We start from the raw sequence: 17,299 nt of genomic DNA, 5'->3' as shown, positions 1-17,299 counted from the left end.
ATGAATGTCTTCAACTTGAGAGGAAGTAGGTAAAGTTTGTTTTTTTGGTAGAAAGAACCTGTAACAGAGAAGTTTTCAAAGTTTCTAGAGTGTAAGAATAAACTCGAGAGCCAATGCGGATTCCTGTGACCCATCTCAGATTCTGATGGAGTAGAAATTAGAGGGGTTTTTGTTTTAGTTTTGCAAAATGTAAATTACCTTTGAATAGCTAATGTGTTTACATGGATCAAAATGCAAAGGTATGAAAAGGTACCACATGAAAAGAGTTCCTCCAGACCCTCTTCATAATCTCTCTGATCTCTTCTCCAAAGGCAACCAATGGTTCCAGTTTCTTATGTTTGCTTCCGGGGATACTCCATGTATAAGCGATCAGACACATTTATACTATACGTTCTTCCCTGATCTTTTATTATTATTATTACTCAAATAATAGTGTAATATCCAACTGTCCTGTACTTTGCCTTTCTTCACTTAATGGTATTTTCTCAAGAGCAGGGAATGACACTAGTTTTGGGCAGGAGCTTCTGCTCACCCCAAACTGATCTCTGGTAACCACCAGTCCTCTGACCAGTGCCCCACTGCTAAGAGCCTTGGGGTGCCCTGTTTTTTAAGTGACCTAGAGGGCCACACCTCTGGATATGGCCAGGCAGGATTAGAAGTCAGTTCATCATTCACCTCATCTCCAGAAACATTTGACATTTCTTTTTTTTTTTTTTCCAACGTTTATTTATTTTTGGGACAGACAGAGACAGAGCATGAATGGGGGAGGGGCAGAGAGAGAGGGAGACACAGAATCGGAAACAGGCTCCAGGCTCTGAGCCATCAGCCCAGAGCCTGACGCGGGGCTCAAACTCACGGACCGCGAGATCGTGACCTGGCTGAAGTCGGACGCTCAACCGACTGCGCCACCCAGGCGCCCCGACATTTCTGATATCAATCCTATCTGTGAGGATGAGAAAAAATGATTTTTGAGGGTCAGCACTGTTTTCTGTATGCTAAGGCCAACACTTCCCAATTTTTAATTCCTCTGTGTCCACCCTGGTGTCAGTGATAAAATGAGAAGCAAACTGTGCAAGAAGCAAGAGGTCTTAGAAGGCAGAGAATCTGTCCTCACCCAGCTGAAATTTATTCAGAGAGCTGGGCTTGAATACTTACGTAAATTGCCTAGTAATCACAGAAATATTCAGCAGCCACTTCACTGTAAATATTCTTTTCCCCCAATGCCTGGTTAACATAGTGCATCCAAAATTGCTCTCTGAATTCCTGTCCCTGGAGTTAAGGGTAGGAGAAGGGCATGGGAAGAAAAGCGTTCTTGTGATTTTATATTTGTGTCTGTGGTTTCCTGACCATTCAGACAGATGTGTGACAACAGATGAATGCAACAAATATATGGTTTGTTTTTACAAGGTGTTTTGTGGCAAGGTGATTAGAAACTAATCCTGGTAAGTCTTCTTGCATCTGTTGTGTACTGGGTTTTTTAAGTGGACATTCTGTGGTTTTCATGTTCTGACTTCCACATCAGACTGAATTGCCCTCACTCTGAAAGCTTTGAAATATGCCTGCCCCTTTCTGCCCTGGCAGTTTCTTCCTGGATTTTGGGGGGGTGTCACTGTGGAGACTGTAGAGATGAATTGAGTCCCACCCTAGGGACCAGGATGACTTCAGGTACGTATGGTGCTGCACTGCACAGGCAGCAGAGAGTGGGGCTATTTGGCTTCCCCTCATTGTTCAGAGCTGCCGTCATTGCAGGGGCCCGGCTTAACATCAAGGCCAGATGGAGTGCCAGCACCGTCCTGGATTGGGCATGTGGTGTCGACTCCAGGCTGGTGGAAGTCGGAGTAACTCCTATACTGGAGTCACATCTCCCGGACTGGTGGTGGCCCCCAAGAGTCAGCATAATCACAGGCTGGACAGTTGCTACCCACCAGTCCTGCTGTGTCTCTGAGTTTCAGATTTGGTAAAAACCCTCTAATTAATATTAACAGACAGAAGGCCAGCCCCAGCGTTGTACACAGTTGGAAAAGAATTGCAAAGTTCTTCCCTTTAAACACTTACAGAGACCAGAAATAGGTGGACAGAGAACTCTTTGGAGACATCTTTCAAAGGGGAGGCAATGTGTAATTAGTCTATCCATCACTGGTTCACATGTGAAAGCAGTATGCACAGCTTAAAGGTAACTTCTCTCCCACTATTGATTTGCTAAGTGAACCCTCTTCCCAAAATAACCCCAAAGGGAAACATCAGCTTATGCCTCTTCTTAAGTGCTCAGGTTCCAAATTAATACAATCCGAATTCATACGTGCTTGCTGGGTCTCATTGGCTCTTGGGTATCTCCTTTATACCCTTAAATAAGGTGAGTTTGATTCCTTGGCCAAGTTTGAGCTGAAATGAAATCCCTCCTGTTGTTCTCCCTGTGAAGTGTCCTGTGCCTCAGGGATGTGATTTGCTTTGAGCCTGCACTCATTTAACTGCCAGATGTGCAAATTGCCTGGAGTATTGTCGGTGACATTAGCTTGTACTCACAGCCTTAAACATGTGTATTGACATCAAGCAGAGGGGCCAGAAGGCTTTTAAGCACTTTCTGAAATGTTGGCAGACTATCCTATTGGCCTATCTTCAGGAGGATCCTATGGAGAGGGGGGAGAGACAAGGTTTACTGGTTAAGGACACCGTTCTTGTATATCACTAGGTCTGGGTTGAATTCCTAGTTCATTTTCTTATTAGCTGTGTGATTATGGGCAATTTACTTAACCTCTCAGATCCTTAGTAAGCTCATCTGTGAAATGGAAAAATAATAACCGTGTCTATGTCAGAAGGCTACCATGTGGCTAATGAAGTGAATAATGCATTTAAAGTACCTATCACAGCACAGTGTCCTATACTAAGTGATAGCTGTTATTATGGGTGTTGTGGTTATTATTCCTGCTGCCCCTTCCATTTTCCTAACTTCTGTTCTGACTTCTCAATTCCTTGCAATAAGAGGGTCCCTTCATATGTGACAGTTGCATGGAAGCCAAGCTTCCTTCCTTCCCTGGAAGCTACATGTATATCCTCAACCTCTGAGAAACACAGAACTTATTCAATAAAAAGGCCTTGGCCTATGTGTGCTTCCTATTTTTTTTCAATCTTAATTTCATTTCCCTTTATTTTTGCGAAAGGCCTGTGCTATGTATGCTACAAGAAATACAGGTCAGAGTGAGATGTTTGTGCTTTCTCATTTTATTGTTTGTCTTGCTGTAGACCTCAATATAGTTACACAGTCTGGAACACTTGACAGCCATATTTTATGATGGTTTGTTCTGTAGGACCCTTTTAACACACACACACACACACACACACACGTGCGAGCACACACACACACACACTTTCCCCCCTTTTTTCTTTCATGGAAGCAATTAATCTCAACTTCTCCTAGACCTATTATCTTGAATAAATTACTTAATTACTTAATCCTGTAAATCTCAATTTCTTCATCTGAAAAGTGGGAATAACCACAGAACGGGTATCATTGGGTTATTGTGTGGACTCAATGGCATAATATGGCCTTTTAGCCTGGGGTGTGAGGGAGTTAAGAGTCTCAAGCAGCCAAGGTCGCACAGGGAGTGGCCCACCCAGTGTGAATGATTTCAGGGTTCAGTGAGAGGAGACTAAGAAATCTGTGGAGACTAATTTGCTATCTTCTCTAAGTCAAGCTCAGACTTGCCCGCTGGTGGTGATGGGAGAAAGGAATAGATATGCCCTGAGAAAGCTCTGGGGGGAGTCTGCGAGAAAAGCAAACCTTATGTGCCTTTGGAACAGATTTGTCCCTATGAGAACCTAATCTCTAAGTAATGTGTCTTTTTAGTTTGATGCTAATCAGATGAACCATCTGGTTCAGTGTAAACTGCTTTAGGATCCACATTGCTCGCTTTTCTCAACTTCCAAAACAAACAGAGGAGGAGGAGAGGAAGAGACAGAGACAGAGATAGAGAAACAGAGAGAGACAGGGACCAAAAGAGAGAGAGACAGAAAGAAAAAAACAAAAGGACAGAGAGAGACAAAGAGAAACAGAGAGAGACAGACAGACAGAAAGTCAGACAGAAGGGAATGAAGAGACAGAAAGGGACAGAGAGAGACAGAGACAAGAGACACAGTGCTGACAGAGATCTGGAAATTCTTCTGGTGTTTATTTTCAGCTAGTAGGTTTTTCTTTGGAAACTTTATTGAGGAGTTCTTCTGTGAGTACAAAGCATCCAGTTTTTCTTTTATCAGGATGCAATTTCCTTCTTTCCCTTTCCTCTTGTCTGTTGCCCACAATACCCACAGCTCCCCAGGGGGGTGGGGGCACAGGTGGCTGTGCCCAGTGCCATGGGGTTTATCTTTGCTAATCAGCACATCCCTGCAGCACTGGCCTGGGAGCAGAGGAGAGTCCTCTTGCTCTACAGTTATTACTGTGCTTGGTGAACTTATGTAACATCTCTGAACCTCCAGGATTCCACATCTGAAGAATGTGAGTAAGACTGTTGCCATAAGAATACAGACTTTTGATTCAGGTAATTCTTGTTTCTGGTCTTGGCCTGGTCGCTTACTAGCTGTGTTCCTTTGAACAAGTAACCTCTCTGAACCTTGGTTTCTTACCTACAAAAATGGGATAACATACGTAAAACTACCCAGCAGAGTACTTTACATACTTGCTGTGTACTTAAAAGTATCTATTGTATCTATTGCATAACAGTAATAGCCACAAGAATAATAATGCTATCAATAGCATTTTAGAGCGAGACTTATATTTATTACATGCTAGCTATGCATTAAGTGTTATAAAGGACATAAACATGTATTAAATTCTCACAACAACCTAATATCATAGGTATTATTATTCCCATGTTATAGATGGGGAAACCAAGGCCTGGAATACCAAGTAACTTTTATCCCAATGAGACCAAATATTACACAGTATATTAGGGTATTCATGTATCGGGCTATGTGATGCCACAGTAGGAAATACATCCCTAGATCTCAGTGGTTTAGCAATGTAAAGGTTTATTTCTCTCTTTTGTAAAGTCTGATGGGGGGCCCTGCACCTTTTGTCCCTTCTGAAGCTATTCTAGCTGGTACCATGGCCTCCATGTCAGCCTGAAAGTGACACCCACCAAGTGCATCCACAGTCCTTTGGCCAGAACCCATCACAAGTTCCTAACCTAGCTGCAAGGGAATCTGGAAGTGATGGGATACACATGGAATATTTGATGAGTGCTGTCTCTGCCATTCACAGGTAGTAAGTATTAGAGTTGGATTCAGGGCACAAGTCATTTGAATAACAAAACACATCTTCTTTCTACTATACGGTGCTTTATTCTCAGAATGAATAAAAAGGAGAAGACAGTGCCTATTTTCTTGTTGAAAGCGCTTTCTTTTTCATATTAGGAGACATGCCTCACTGTTCCTCCTGAGGTATTTTTTTTCTTGTATCCTCCACTCCTTATCCCTGTTTCAAATGCTGGGCAACTCTCTGACGGCTGTGTATAGGGACCCTTGCCTGGGTGGGAAATGGAACTCTTGATGCTGTAACTTTTGCTATAACTTTTCAGAGCAGAGCTGCAGCAAACAGTAGTGTTAGGAGGCCACCTGGAGCTTGGAATGTCCACATCAGGCTGGGCTCTGAGACCATTCAGAAGGAAAAGGCAGTAAGAGAATAAGTCCTGTTCCTCCAGGACATGAGCTCGTCTTGTGGAGGGCTTCTTGTCTCTCCTGGCATTGTACACTATTGTACACAGCCTTCCATACTTCTATTCTTTGCAAATATTATCTAGGATGAGTTCTTCTGCCTCCCCAGCGCCTTCCCCTACCCCCAGCCACTAACCAGCAGCTGCTACTCATCCCTTTAAGGCCCAAACCAAATGTCCAGTCTTCAGTAAGTAGGCATGTCACCTCTGCCCCATTCAGCACTTACTCAGTCTCTAGTGTAGGTTGAGCCTGGGAGGTAGTGGGGACACAACAGTCGCAAGTTTGCAAATTTCCGCATCAAGTTCAGTGTGCAAAGATGATACAGCTTCTAGTTTTTGTTTGTTTTTAATCTAATCTTTTTGAGTTTTCACTTCACATTGTACTGTGGCAATTTAAAGTTTTCATTTAGTGGTACCTTGTGGCTTCAGATGTAACCAGTCTTTCAGTTTCAAAATAGTCCCCTCCCTCTTTCCAAAGTTGCATCTGGAACTGTGTCCCAGGGACCAAATTAGGAAAGGGAAGAAAGACTGCTTTTGGCCTTCTCCACAACTTATCTAAAATGGTTCTCCTTGGGACTTTGGCTCAAGAGAGGTTGTTGGGACACACATGTCTTGTGGCTGCAGGTCTCAACCTCAAGCAGAGGGGGCGCTAGCCTTCCCCTCTGTCACACCTTCCTTTCTGAGGAAGCCTTCCCCAACTCTTTCCCCAGGGGCTATAAAAGTGGGGTGGCTGCCAGGGTACCTGACCAATAGGGGAAGATGTGATGGTAGAGAGTTCAGTATGATCGGAGTATTATCTTGGGTTTACAAAGGGGATAAAACAAGGCACAGACCCTCTGTGAGGGTGGTTTCTCAAACCTTAGGTGCACCTGCGGAGTTCATTAAAATTGCAGAATCCTGGACCCTATGCCAAAGATTGTGACTCTGAAGATGGAGTGAGGGAGTGAGTGATGTGCATGGTATCAGTCCTCCAAGGAGATTCTGATAGATGTAGCCCTCCAGCTGACGCCTCTGGATTTGGAAACACAACTCCAGGAGCCTGAGTGAGGGAAAGGAAAGCAGTGCAGGTCATGAGAAGTGGCTCCCACGGTGCATAGTGCAGACTTCCATTGTGATACTTGACATCCTGTAGTCTCGTTTGTCTGTTTATGGGGCTGTCTGTGCTGATGGAGCGGGCTGCTTATGGATAAGGGCTATGATTTATTTCTTTATGTGCCTGCTCTCCTTAGAGTTCCATTGATACCAGCTTTCAGAAACTGGTCTTTGGACCTTGGCAGTCATACGATTAAATGGCCAGAGTTGCTTACAAATAGGGAAAAGAAAGAAAGGACTTTACTTGTACAGAACTGGAGGCATCACAGCACTTGAGTCATAATATACCTCATCATTGGTCCACACAGGGGTCTGCTTTTGTTTATTTGCATATTCATTTAGTTATTGTTAACAATAAATTAAACATTCATACACTCACTACCCAAAACAAAAACTAGAAACTTAACAATCAGTGGCATGTAACTGTGTGGCTCTATCTTTCTTTACCAAAGGTGACCACATTCTAGAATCTTCTTTAATCATTTCTCTGCTTTCCCTTTTATGCAGTTTTATTGCATCTCTATATATCTAGTGCTTTGGTTATTTTATCTTTCTGAAAAGGGTATTGAAACATGAGTAAATTGGTGGAAGGGGGGACACTTACTTTATTTTCACTTAATATTTTACTAAGATTCATCCATATTACATGTTGCTGGAGTTCCTTGTTTTGACAACTGTGGAGGGCTTCATTGTGAATAAACTATGGAATTTTAAGCACTTGGACTGTTTCAGTATTTCTCTATGGTAAGCATTGCTACTAAGAATATTTTTGTACATGCTTCTTGTTGCAAATATCCAAGAGTCTCTTTGGGGTATACAACTACTAGAAGATTTGCCTGGTCATAAGGGACCTGAATACCTGACTTCAAGAGATGGTGCTAAACTGTTTTCCAAAGGTGGTTGCATCAGTTTACGTTCCCATCAGTGATGCATAAGGGATCCTGTGGATCCACAGTCGCTTCAACACTGGGTATTGTCCCACTTCTCAAGTTTTACCAAAGACATAGGTGTGAGGTTAAGTCTTCACTGTCTTGAGTTGCATTTCCTTGATCACCAGTGATGATGAAAATCTTTTCTTATGTTTCTTTGCCACTTGTGTTTCATGCCTGTGATAGGTCTGTCCAATTCTTTTGTTCATTTTTCTGTTGGGTTGATTGTATTTCTCTTATTGATTTGCAGGATTTTATGTATTCTTCATATGCATATTTTGCTGATCTTATGTATTAAGGATATCTCCTCTCATTTATATACTTTTAACCTACCTTTTCATTTGCTTAAGAGCATTTTTTCTAACAGAAGTTCTTTTAATATCAATTTATTTATCATTTTAATAGTCAAATCTTATTATGCCTTGTTTAAGAAATCTTTCCCAATCCCAAGGCTAAAAGATTTTCATTTATATTTTTACTAAGAGTTTTATCATTTTATTTTTGATACACAAGTTTGTAATCAATCAACAGAATTTATGTTTTATATATGGTGTGAGGTAGGAGTCTGCTTTAATCTTTTTTGTTTTTTTTCCCCATTTGACCATACATTGTTCCCAGTTTCAAGTGTGGGACAGTTTATTTTCTCCATGCCAGTGTGATTTTCTATTTCCAGGACATTATTCTTCCCCAGAGATTTGAGGGTAAGGAGGGTTGCTGGAGCCTGAATTCAATCCCTGGTACACAGTGTACAATTCCTCTGTGCTATTACTAGTCAAGGGTGGAAAGATCAGAAGGGTCAGGCCTCTCCTTCCACAGGCAAGTCCCAAATTTAGGCTCCTCTGTTGTGTTGGCTTCCTGTGTTATTGGCAAGACATAGCACTTCTCAAGGCTTGAACCTTCTCAGTTATGAAAGAAATGAGATGGTTCCTTCGAATGATCATTTTTCTTATAGCAAGAAATGACTGGGCCCGTAGGGTGGTTTCTTTATGTATCTGATAAAAAGAGCACTGAACGAAGGGTAAAGAGACCTGAATAATAGAAACAACAATAATATCAACAGTAGCAACTGCAGTTGACATTTACTGAGTGCTTGTTATGCACCAAGCTCTGTGCTGCACACTAATGTACATTATCTCACTTACTGTGTAGTTGTGTGGTCTTGGGCAAGTCACATAACCTCTGTAGATCAACTATACAATCATAGATTGAACAATAATGAGATTTCTAGAGATCTACCAATATGAAAACCTGTGATTTAAAAAATCATTCTTTGATTCACAATGATATATTGCTGAATCTTTTGACCATCATTTAGTGCCTAAAAACCTCCGCTCCCACATATTGCCCCCAACACTTTAAAATAGCCTGCCTGAGCTGGGAGCAAGGAATGAGGCCATTTTATACAAAGTCAAACAGATGAAGGAAACTGCATGATGCCCTCAAGGCCTCACAGCCAAGCTCAGAACCCTGGAAAAGGTAAAAGGATTTACGTACTGGAGCCAATTTATTTTCTTCAAGAAAGAGCTGTTGAGTTTTGAGGACCTAAGTTTTTTTTCTCATCAGAGCATTTGGAGACATCAAAGCTCTTCAAATAGGGGTTTGTCCCTCCCACCTACAGTGTTACAAAGCTACATCCAGTTCCAAAATGTCCCTTCTACACTTGGAGATCAGAGAAGAGGCTGTCCCTCACATCTCTTTCCTTTTCAATGTGACTGATTGCAGAATTCAGTCTTGGGAAGAAACTTTCAGATCTAGAATCAGAGAAGACGGTGATTTAATAAGCTGCAGAATAAATCCAAGAGAGATTTGGTAAAGTGTCCTTTTTTTTTTTTTGGTCTGAGGTAAAAAAAAAAAAAATTGGCATACAATCAAAGAAAAGAATCCCTCTTGAACCTCCCAAAATACTTAGAATAGTAGCTTTTAATGACATTATGAAGTATGGTTTAATTGGGGGGAATCCCAGATTACCTCTTTAATGACAATCCAAATCAACTCTTCAGCAATTAAAAAAAAAGTACCTCATTAAAACTAGAGAACTGCAGGATCAGGCTGTTTCTGTGCCTTTCAGTCCATGATCCATGGGATTCTTTCCCAGTTTGGGAGTGATTCTTTATATGTGGAAACATACACAATGCGAAAGCTTATGTAAATCTTTACACATTTATATGTTGACTCCAAAATTGTTTTGTTTGTTTTCATTGTGAGATTACAGTTGTAGATGGTTTAAATTATAGTGAGTCAGGGTTTTAGGACATTCTGAGGCTTTTAGGAGGACTTAAGTTTGATTTTGCTGATTCCTCCCCCTGCCCCCACCAAAATTTTCCTAGAATAGAAGGAAGTTTCCTTAAGACCACAATACAGCTGAATTGAAAACCAGCTGCAGATTGATTTCAATTCAAATTATATTTATTGAGAATCTAAAAACGTAGCCAGCACTATGCTATGGGGAGTATGAAAGAAATATAGTAATAAATAATTTTATGGCCACCATTTGTTTAGCCATTATTTGGTACCAGATGCTACGCTAAGTTTTTTCACACATATTCTCATTTCATTATCATGACCTCCCTGTGCAGGGTAGGTATTAATATCCTCATTTTACAGGTAAGGAAACTGATAGTTAGAGAGGTTGAGAAACCTTCCAGCAGCCACAGACCAATAGCATGAGAGGGCCAGGATACCAGGTGGAGTCTGATTCCCAGTACACGCTCCAAATTGCTGTGCAGTGTTTGAACAGAAGGGTTTCTGCCCACACCCCCGGGGAGCTTACAGTTGAGAGAGAAAAGATTTACGCCAGAGGTATTCCAACTTGAGCCTACACGTGAAGGTAGTAGAAATGAAGGTGCAGAGTGATAGCTAATTATGCTGTTTGATAAGATAACCTTATCAATATGTTTTTTAATAATGTAATCTTCACTTATATATATTTTTAATAACAGATTTCTTTCTTGCCTTTGAAACATGTGAGAACTTTCTTCATTTTGGAAAGAAATGTGATTCCTTCTATTTTCTCCTAAAGCATGGTACCATTTGGTTAATCATTCATTTCCCCACCTTTGACAGAGACAAGTATACAGAGAAATCTTTCTCTGCTACTAAGAAAACAGAGTGAGAATGATCAATTACAACTCAGCTCATGGTGAAGAGGCGACAGGGAGTGGTGAGGACCGGGAGGGGGCGTCCATGCCTTGGGTAGACAGGAGGGCTGTGAATCAGTGCCAAGGAATCATTGCCACGTCATTACATGGGCCCAATGCTACCTGATCTTCCCCTCTTTGGAAGGAAGTTCTACAAATGTGTTTTTATATGGAACCTGCTGATAAATTTTTTAAAACAATATGCGGGCCAAGTAAAACCTATGCATGGACCCAGGACAGCAAGCCTCTGGGGTAAATTTATGATTTATGGGCTTAAAATGATTTATAGGGTTTGAATAAGTTTATTACAAATTTATAGTATTACTTACAAATAATGCTGTAAGTATGATTATTACCAGAATTCAGTGAGAACAGTGCTTTTGGAATGACAGGTTTATGGAGGAGGAAGGGTATCAGCCAAACATCAGAGAATAATGAGTGCGCTACAGCCCCTTTCTGGAGAACTGCCTCTGGGTCAACCTTGTTGCGTCAGAGGTGGAACCCTGTCTCTCCAAAGACCCTGACTTTCAAGCCTCAGAACTCAGCGTTCATCTTTGCCTGACAAAGTCCCTTGCAAATGGGGGCCTCTGACCACATCATCAGCTTCATTGGGCATATTCCTGGGAATGCTGGTCCAGGATTGGGAAAGATGACATTTATTATTTATAGAAATTAGTATTATCAAAATACTGTGTTTTTGTAGAACATTTGGAAATCTATAAAAGCATCTATGAGCTCCTAATTTAGAGATAAACATTGTTTATTCTTCCCATCTTTCATGTCATGTATTTTATATGATTGAGATAATGTTTTACCAAGTTTGTAATCTGCTTCTTTCACTGAGAATTGTTTGGGATATTTTCCCATGTCATTTTTATGGACTTCATAGGGCTCTATCATATAGGTGAGCTACAACTGATTTCATTATTTTCCTATTTAGGGACATTTGGGTTCATTTAATTTAGTGCTAGAAAAACTTGTTGGAATTCATAACCTTGATAGACAAATCTTTGTCCTCTGTGCTCATTATTTCTTCACTGTTGGACACAAATCTTGCTCAACTTTCCCAGGGCTTATCAAGGATTTTGGGTGTCCCTTCTTCTTCCCCTACACATGCATGCACATGCATGTACACCCACCCCCCCCCACACACACACACTGTCACACAGGATTGTGCTTCTTCCATATAGGATAAACTCAGCAGAAAGCAGACCATGTTGTCCTCTGCAAAAAGCTGGAGTGGTATGATCCAATTTGGGAAGGACATGTTTTTACAACTCCACTGTCGTCCTTGATGGTAGGGGGTGTGTCTGTGTGTGGATATTCTCTGCAGTACCAGGCACTTAAATGAAAACCACCTCAAGAGCCCTCATTAGCCCCAGGCAGCCAAAGTGGATTTGCTGAGTGTGATACCCTCCAGGCTGGAGCGACTGCCCAAGTGGAACCAGACACCAGAGCAAAGAGGGAAGCCAATTACTCAAAGGCAAACAAGGCTCTAATTATGGCTTCAGCTAAAGAGGGTACAATTATTTGAGGAAAGACATCCCATTTTTGAGGCACAGCACAGGACAATCGTTCAGAACAAGAGCTTGGATCTACTCTTGACTTTGTTGCCTTTACCAGGACACGTCACCTCTAGGAGCATCTGACTACTGATCTGCCAAATGGGAACAGCATAGGAAGCTCACCTCATTGGTTTATTGTGAGCCTCACATGCAATAGGGCCTGTGAGAGGTGTAATGGGGTCTGGTACTTAGTAAGGGCTCATAAATGGAGCATCACCATCATCACCAGTGACTATTATTAGTATTACTGTTATTTGTAATCATCTGATAGTGGAACAGAATGTGAAACCAGAGCTGGCTGGGTTCTCAGCTCACAGTTTCCTATTTATTCTAAGTTAGAAGTGAATGGACCTCTAAGTTTTATTTCATTTGTCTCTCAGATGAAGGGTTTGGGGTCATGTCAGGTCTCTCACTCTGACGTTTGTGGGCCTACATGAGCTGAGAGCTGTGTATCACTCTCTTTGTGGAGCCTCTTGTCAACCCTACCTCATAGGTGCTATTATTATCTCTTTTTTCTGCATAGACTGGGAGCTGGGATTCAACTCCAGGCTCCTGACTTCCATACTTCCCTTAATTGTATGCATGTCCCCAGCATACATATCTGTTGCTGCACTTAAGGCTTCTGAATCTCTGAGATGGTGATGAAACCCAGGACTGTGCTCACACTTTTACTCAATCCCTCCAGAACAATAGATACGGAAGTCCGGAAGGAAACTCTTGTCAGGCTCTGGGGACAGCTCCTGACACCTCAGCTCTATTTAACATAAACGAAAGTGATAAATACTTGTTCTCCTTGCCTGGTGGGGTGTTTTGAGAGTGACCTAAAGGATTGTATATGCATGTGTGTGTTAAAGTATTGAGCACACAGGAGGCAGATCAAATGTCTGAGCTAGAAGGGACATTAGCAACCAGCTGTACAGAAGTGGTCAAATTTAGCAATTCAGAGAAGATCTGAAGAAGAAGGCTCACCCTTAAATGGATAGCAAGTCAGCTCACTTCCCCTGCTTCTACAAGAGTAGCACTCTCTCACTTGCCTGCCCACCCTCTCCCTCCCTCCCTCTCTTCCCCCCTCCCCCTCTCTCTACACAGTTTAGATCTAAAGAAATCTCTGAAAAATTGATCTGGTTCTGATGATGGTTGTTGATAGTGGAGGGAGACTGTGTGTGTGGGGGGGAGCATGGGGTACATGAGAACTCTGTTCCTTCATTCAGTTTTGCTGTGAACTTAAAACTGCTCTAAAAATGTCTATTTAATTTTTTTAATGTTTATTTATTTTTTGAGAGAAAGAGAGACAGAGCACAAGCAGGGGAGAGGCAGAGAGAGAGAGAGAGAGAGAGAGAGAGACAGAATATGAAGCAGGCTCCAGGCTCCGAGTTGTCAGCACAGAGCCCAATGTGGGGCTTGAACCCACAAACTGTGAGATCATGACCTGAGCCAAAGTCAGATGCTTAACCAACTGAGCCACCCAGGTGCCCCTAAAATGTGTCTATTTTAAAAATGCTAAACACCAAGTAAGCATATACACACCAACAGAAATTGAGCTGTCCCTCCTGCCATCCAGTCTGCAGAGGAAGGGGAAAGGCCCTCAGAGATTGGCTGGCTCCCATGAGGCCAGTTAGCTGCCCACACACAAATTGTTACTGGAAGTGTGACTCAAGTGTGGTAGGGGCCTCTTTCTTTCTGGTTCAAGGCACATGCTAGTGACTTAGGGAGCTGGCAGGGGAACTTATTTCATCACTCCCGTCCATGGTAGGCCAGTGGTTGGCGAATATGTCTGCTGTTGCTGGCTCTCAGGGATCACAGTCCCTGCAGCAACCGCCTGTGAGCCAGCGGTGGTGATGATTTCCCAGGGCTGCCTTGGGAGGAACTCACAAGGTGATTAGGTGGTTGTTCAGACCCACACTGTGCCTACCCCGCAGCCCACCAGCCCCCAGCTCTGCAGGTCTGTCCATCTCACTACCTGTCTCCTCTGTCCTTGCCAGGCCTCTCATCCAGCCTGTACATGTTCCCTGTGCAGCCTCTTCCTTAAATCTGCTGCCTTCCCCCCTGCCCTGGAGCAAAATCTTACCCATTGCCCCTTGGCCTCTTCTTAAGTTTGCATCAGCCATTAGCTGATTCTGAGTGAGGCCCTCTTCTGCCCATCCCCTCTGGTTCCAGAATGTAGGGTAAGGATGGTAATTGACTACAGGCTTCATAGAGAGAGGGTAGGCTGTAGGAATTTATCCCATGAAACTTGCCCTGCCAGAGAGAGTTACAAGAGAGTTGCAAGAGAGTTACAGGGAGAGTTTTCTTTCTGGCTCATCTAAGAAGCACACCTTGCCATGGTGAGCACTATTATTATTTTTTTTTTTTCAGACACAGCACAGTCTAATTTCACTTGAAGGAAGCATATTTCCCCTACTAATTTGGCTTTGGCCTTGATACTTTTGGATTACCTGACCCTGCCACTATTGTGTCAGGAGGCTTGCAGCTCTTTCCCACCCAGCTTAAGCCCATTTTGCCCTCAGAGTTGCCACTCTACTCTGGCTACAAGTGGCTCTGTGACCCAGGAAGGACAGAGTCAGCTCTGATTAGATTGTAAATTTTAAGCATCCTTCCCCTCCATAATGAAAGTATGTTTTTTGTATGTATGTATGTATGTATGTATGTATGTATGTATTTAAAGTTTATTTATTTTGAGAGAGAACACAAGCAGGGGATTAACAGAGAGAAAGGAAGAGGGAGAGAGAGAGAGAGAGAGAGAGAGAAAGAGAGAGAAAGAATACCAGGCAGGCTCCCCACTGTCAGCTCAGAGCCCAGCGTGGGGCTCGATCCCACAAACCATGAGATCATGACCTGAGCCAAAATCAAGAGTCAGACGTTTAACTGACTGAGCCACCCAGGCAACCCTGTATTTTTGTTTTTTACAAAATTTGTGTTGGGTTCTTCTAACATACCTCCCCCGAGTGAACTCTTTGCAGGCTCCTCAAGATGATGGGGAAATTGTTAAGTTCTCCTAGTGTGAGAATGAGCTAAGAGAAGTTGGCACTTACTATAGTAGCTCTGGGCCTCTTACGCCAGCTTCTGGCCACACGGGGCACTCCTCCCAGTTCACATTTGTTTCATCAAAAATAAAATAAATGCAGTGAGAATCCTTATATTATGGGTCTGGGGAGGCTCTTATTCTTTTGACACTTCCCCGAGGTATTAGGAAATATTTGCACCTTCTTGAGTTCAGGTAAAGAGTGTTTTCCTGTATTCTAAATAATTGGCACTGAGTAGATCCTCAATGCATGTTTATAGAATGAAGGAACAATTATCTTAATTTAAGGAAGGTAACATAGTCTGGTGGAGAAAATACTGTACTAAAAATTGGAAGATTTGAACTCTAGTCCAGTAAACCTACTAACAAGCTGTGTGGCATTGGACAAACCACTTAACCTCTCTGGGCTCTGTTCCTCATGTGTATCGTCAGAGAGTTGGATCTCGAAGAGTGTGTCCATCTGTGTCAGTAAAGCTGCATTGCCAGAACGGCACAGAAAAAGAGGCAGCAACTTCAAGTACAATTAAGACTGCTTGAAAAGCATTTTGTTATCCTGAGGTTTTGAGGGCACTGGGGTCAGCCTGACATGAAAGACACCAAAGAACTCACTGTGTTCAGATGTATGCTGAGCAGTGCGTTGTTCACACAGGCCTTAGCTGAATCCACAGTGTGTCATTAAGAGGTTTGTCAGGGCTGAGTCTGTGCTTCCTGGTGTGGGGGACGTGGGACTCCATCCGTCTTCTGAGCACTTGGAGAGGGAATAGCAGTGAGGACAACAGAACCCCACTTGCAGGCGGATTTTTCTCTTTATACAAATATTTCTGTGGGTCTCAAGAAATTCATTTTCATCAGACTTGCCCCTCCCTGCCAATGTCCCAGATTTGCCATAACCTATGTGTGCCGTGAGATGCCTTCTTTGGTTTGCTTTGGTTTACAGGGATTCTGGGCTTCCTTTTGGTTGAAGCTGCAGGTTTTAAAATCTACAGCCCAGGTAGCAAGAGGTTCACTGTAGCGCTCTGCTGTCTGTTCAACACTCATGCTGAGAAATCAAGAGGTCCCAGTCACCTTTCAGGAAAATTTGTGGTGTTTCAGGGGCATACAGTGAGTTGCAAACCTTGGTGGATAGTGGAGCCAATCTGTGAATAGCAGAATGGCTTGTACTGTGGGTTCAGTAGGAAAAGGAAAACATAATTCTCTGAGCACAATATGTGTTGCTGCTCCCTCGTCCTAGTTCATCAGGAGATCTCAGCCACACGCATCAAGAGACCTCGGGATTTGAGGAGTAGAGCAGGAGAGATGGCTGTTTTGTGCATCTGACGCCCGGCTCCTTCCATGTGGCCAGGCTTTTTGCTCCCCTGCCCTACCTTTCTCCCTCTCTTGCCAACGCAGGGGAAAACACTGAGTAGCCCTCCATAGCTTCTGTTCCCTAGTTGGTCCTGGAAAAGGGGGACATCCTCAGAATGCACGGCTGCATGGTTGTAGATCTGCAGCTGTTCCTTTCTATGCCTGAGGGTCAGAAGCGGGGATACAGAGCGAGAAAGAGTACTGCCATGGAGCAAATTCAGTTCATGCCACAACCACTCAGCTGCGTTCCAGTTCCGCCCTGTCTGTTCTTGCCTGGGGGAGACCGTCCACCCTGGTGGCTCAGTGCCATTGCGAGGTCCGCAACCCCCAACCTTAATCTGCAGTCCAAGTCTTTGCTTTCACCTGAAGACCCGTATCTTTAACTGCCTCCCTGGCATCTCAAATTCCATACAGGATAGAGGCATTTAGAATAGGGTTTTCAATTCAATAAATGTTTCGCTACTGATTCGCTACTATAAACAAAGCGTTGGGAAGCCATTTAGAA

The 17,299-nt window shown here is 42.9% G+C and overlaps 1 protein-coding gene across 1 annotated transcript in view; it reads left to right on the top strand.

Moving 5' to 3' along the window:
* Nucleotides 1-17,299, top strand: part of DOCK2 (dedicator of cytokinesis 2) — a 413,885-nt gene that overhangs the window by 121,662 nt on the left and 274,924 nt on the right. The window lies entirely within an intron of this gene.

The sequence above is a fragment of the Acinonyx jubatus genome, chromosome A1 (assembly GCF_027475565.1).
Source record: "Acinonyx jubatus isolate Ajub_Pintada_27869175 chromosome A1, VMU_Ajub_asm_v1.0, whole genome shotgun sequence".
In the NCBI taxonomy this organism is placed as follows: domain Eukaryota; kingdom Metazoa; phylum Chordata; class Mammalia; order Carnivora; family Felidae; genus Acinonyx; species Acinonyx jubatus.
Note: the sequence above shows the minus strand (reverse complement) of the source record. Positions and strands in the feature narration are given on the sequence as shown.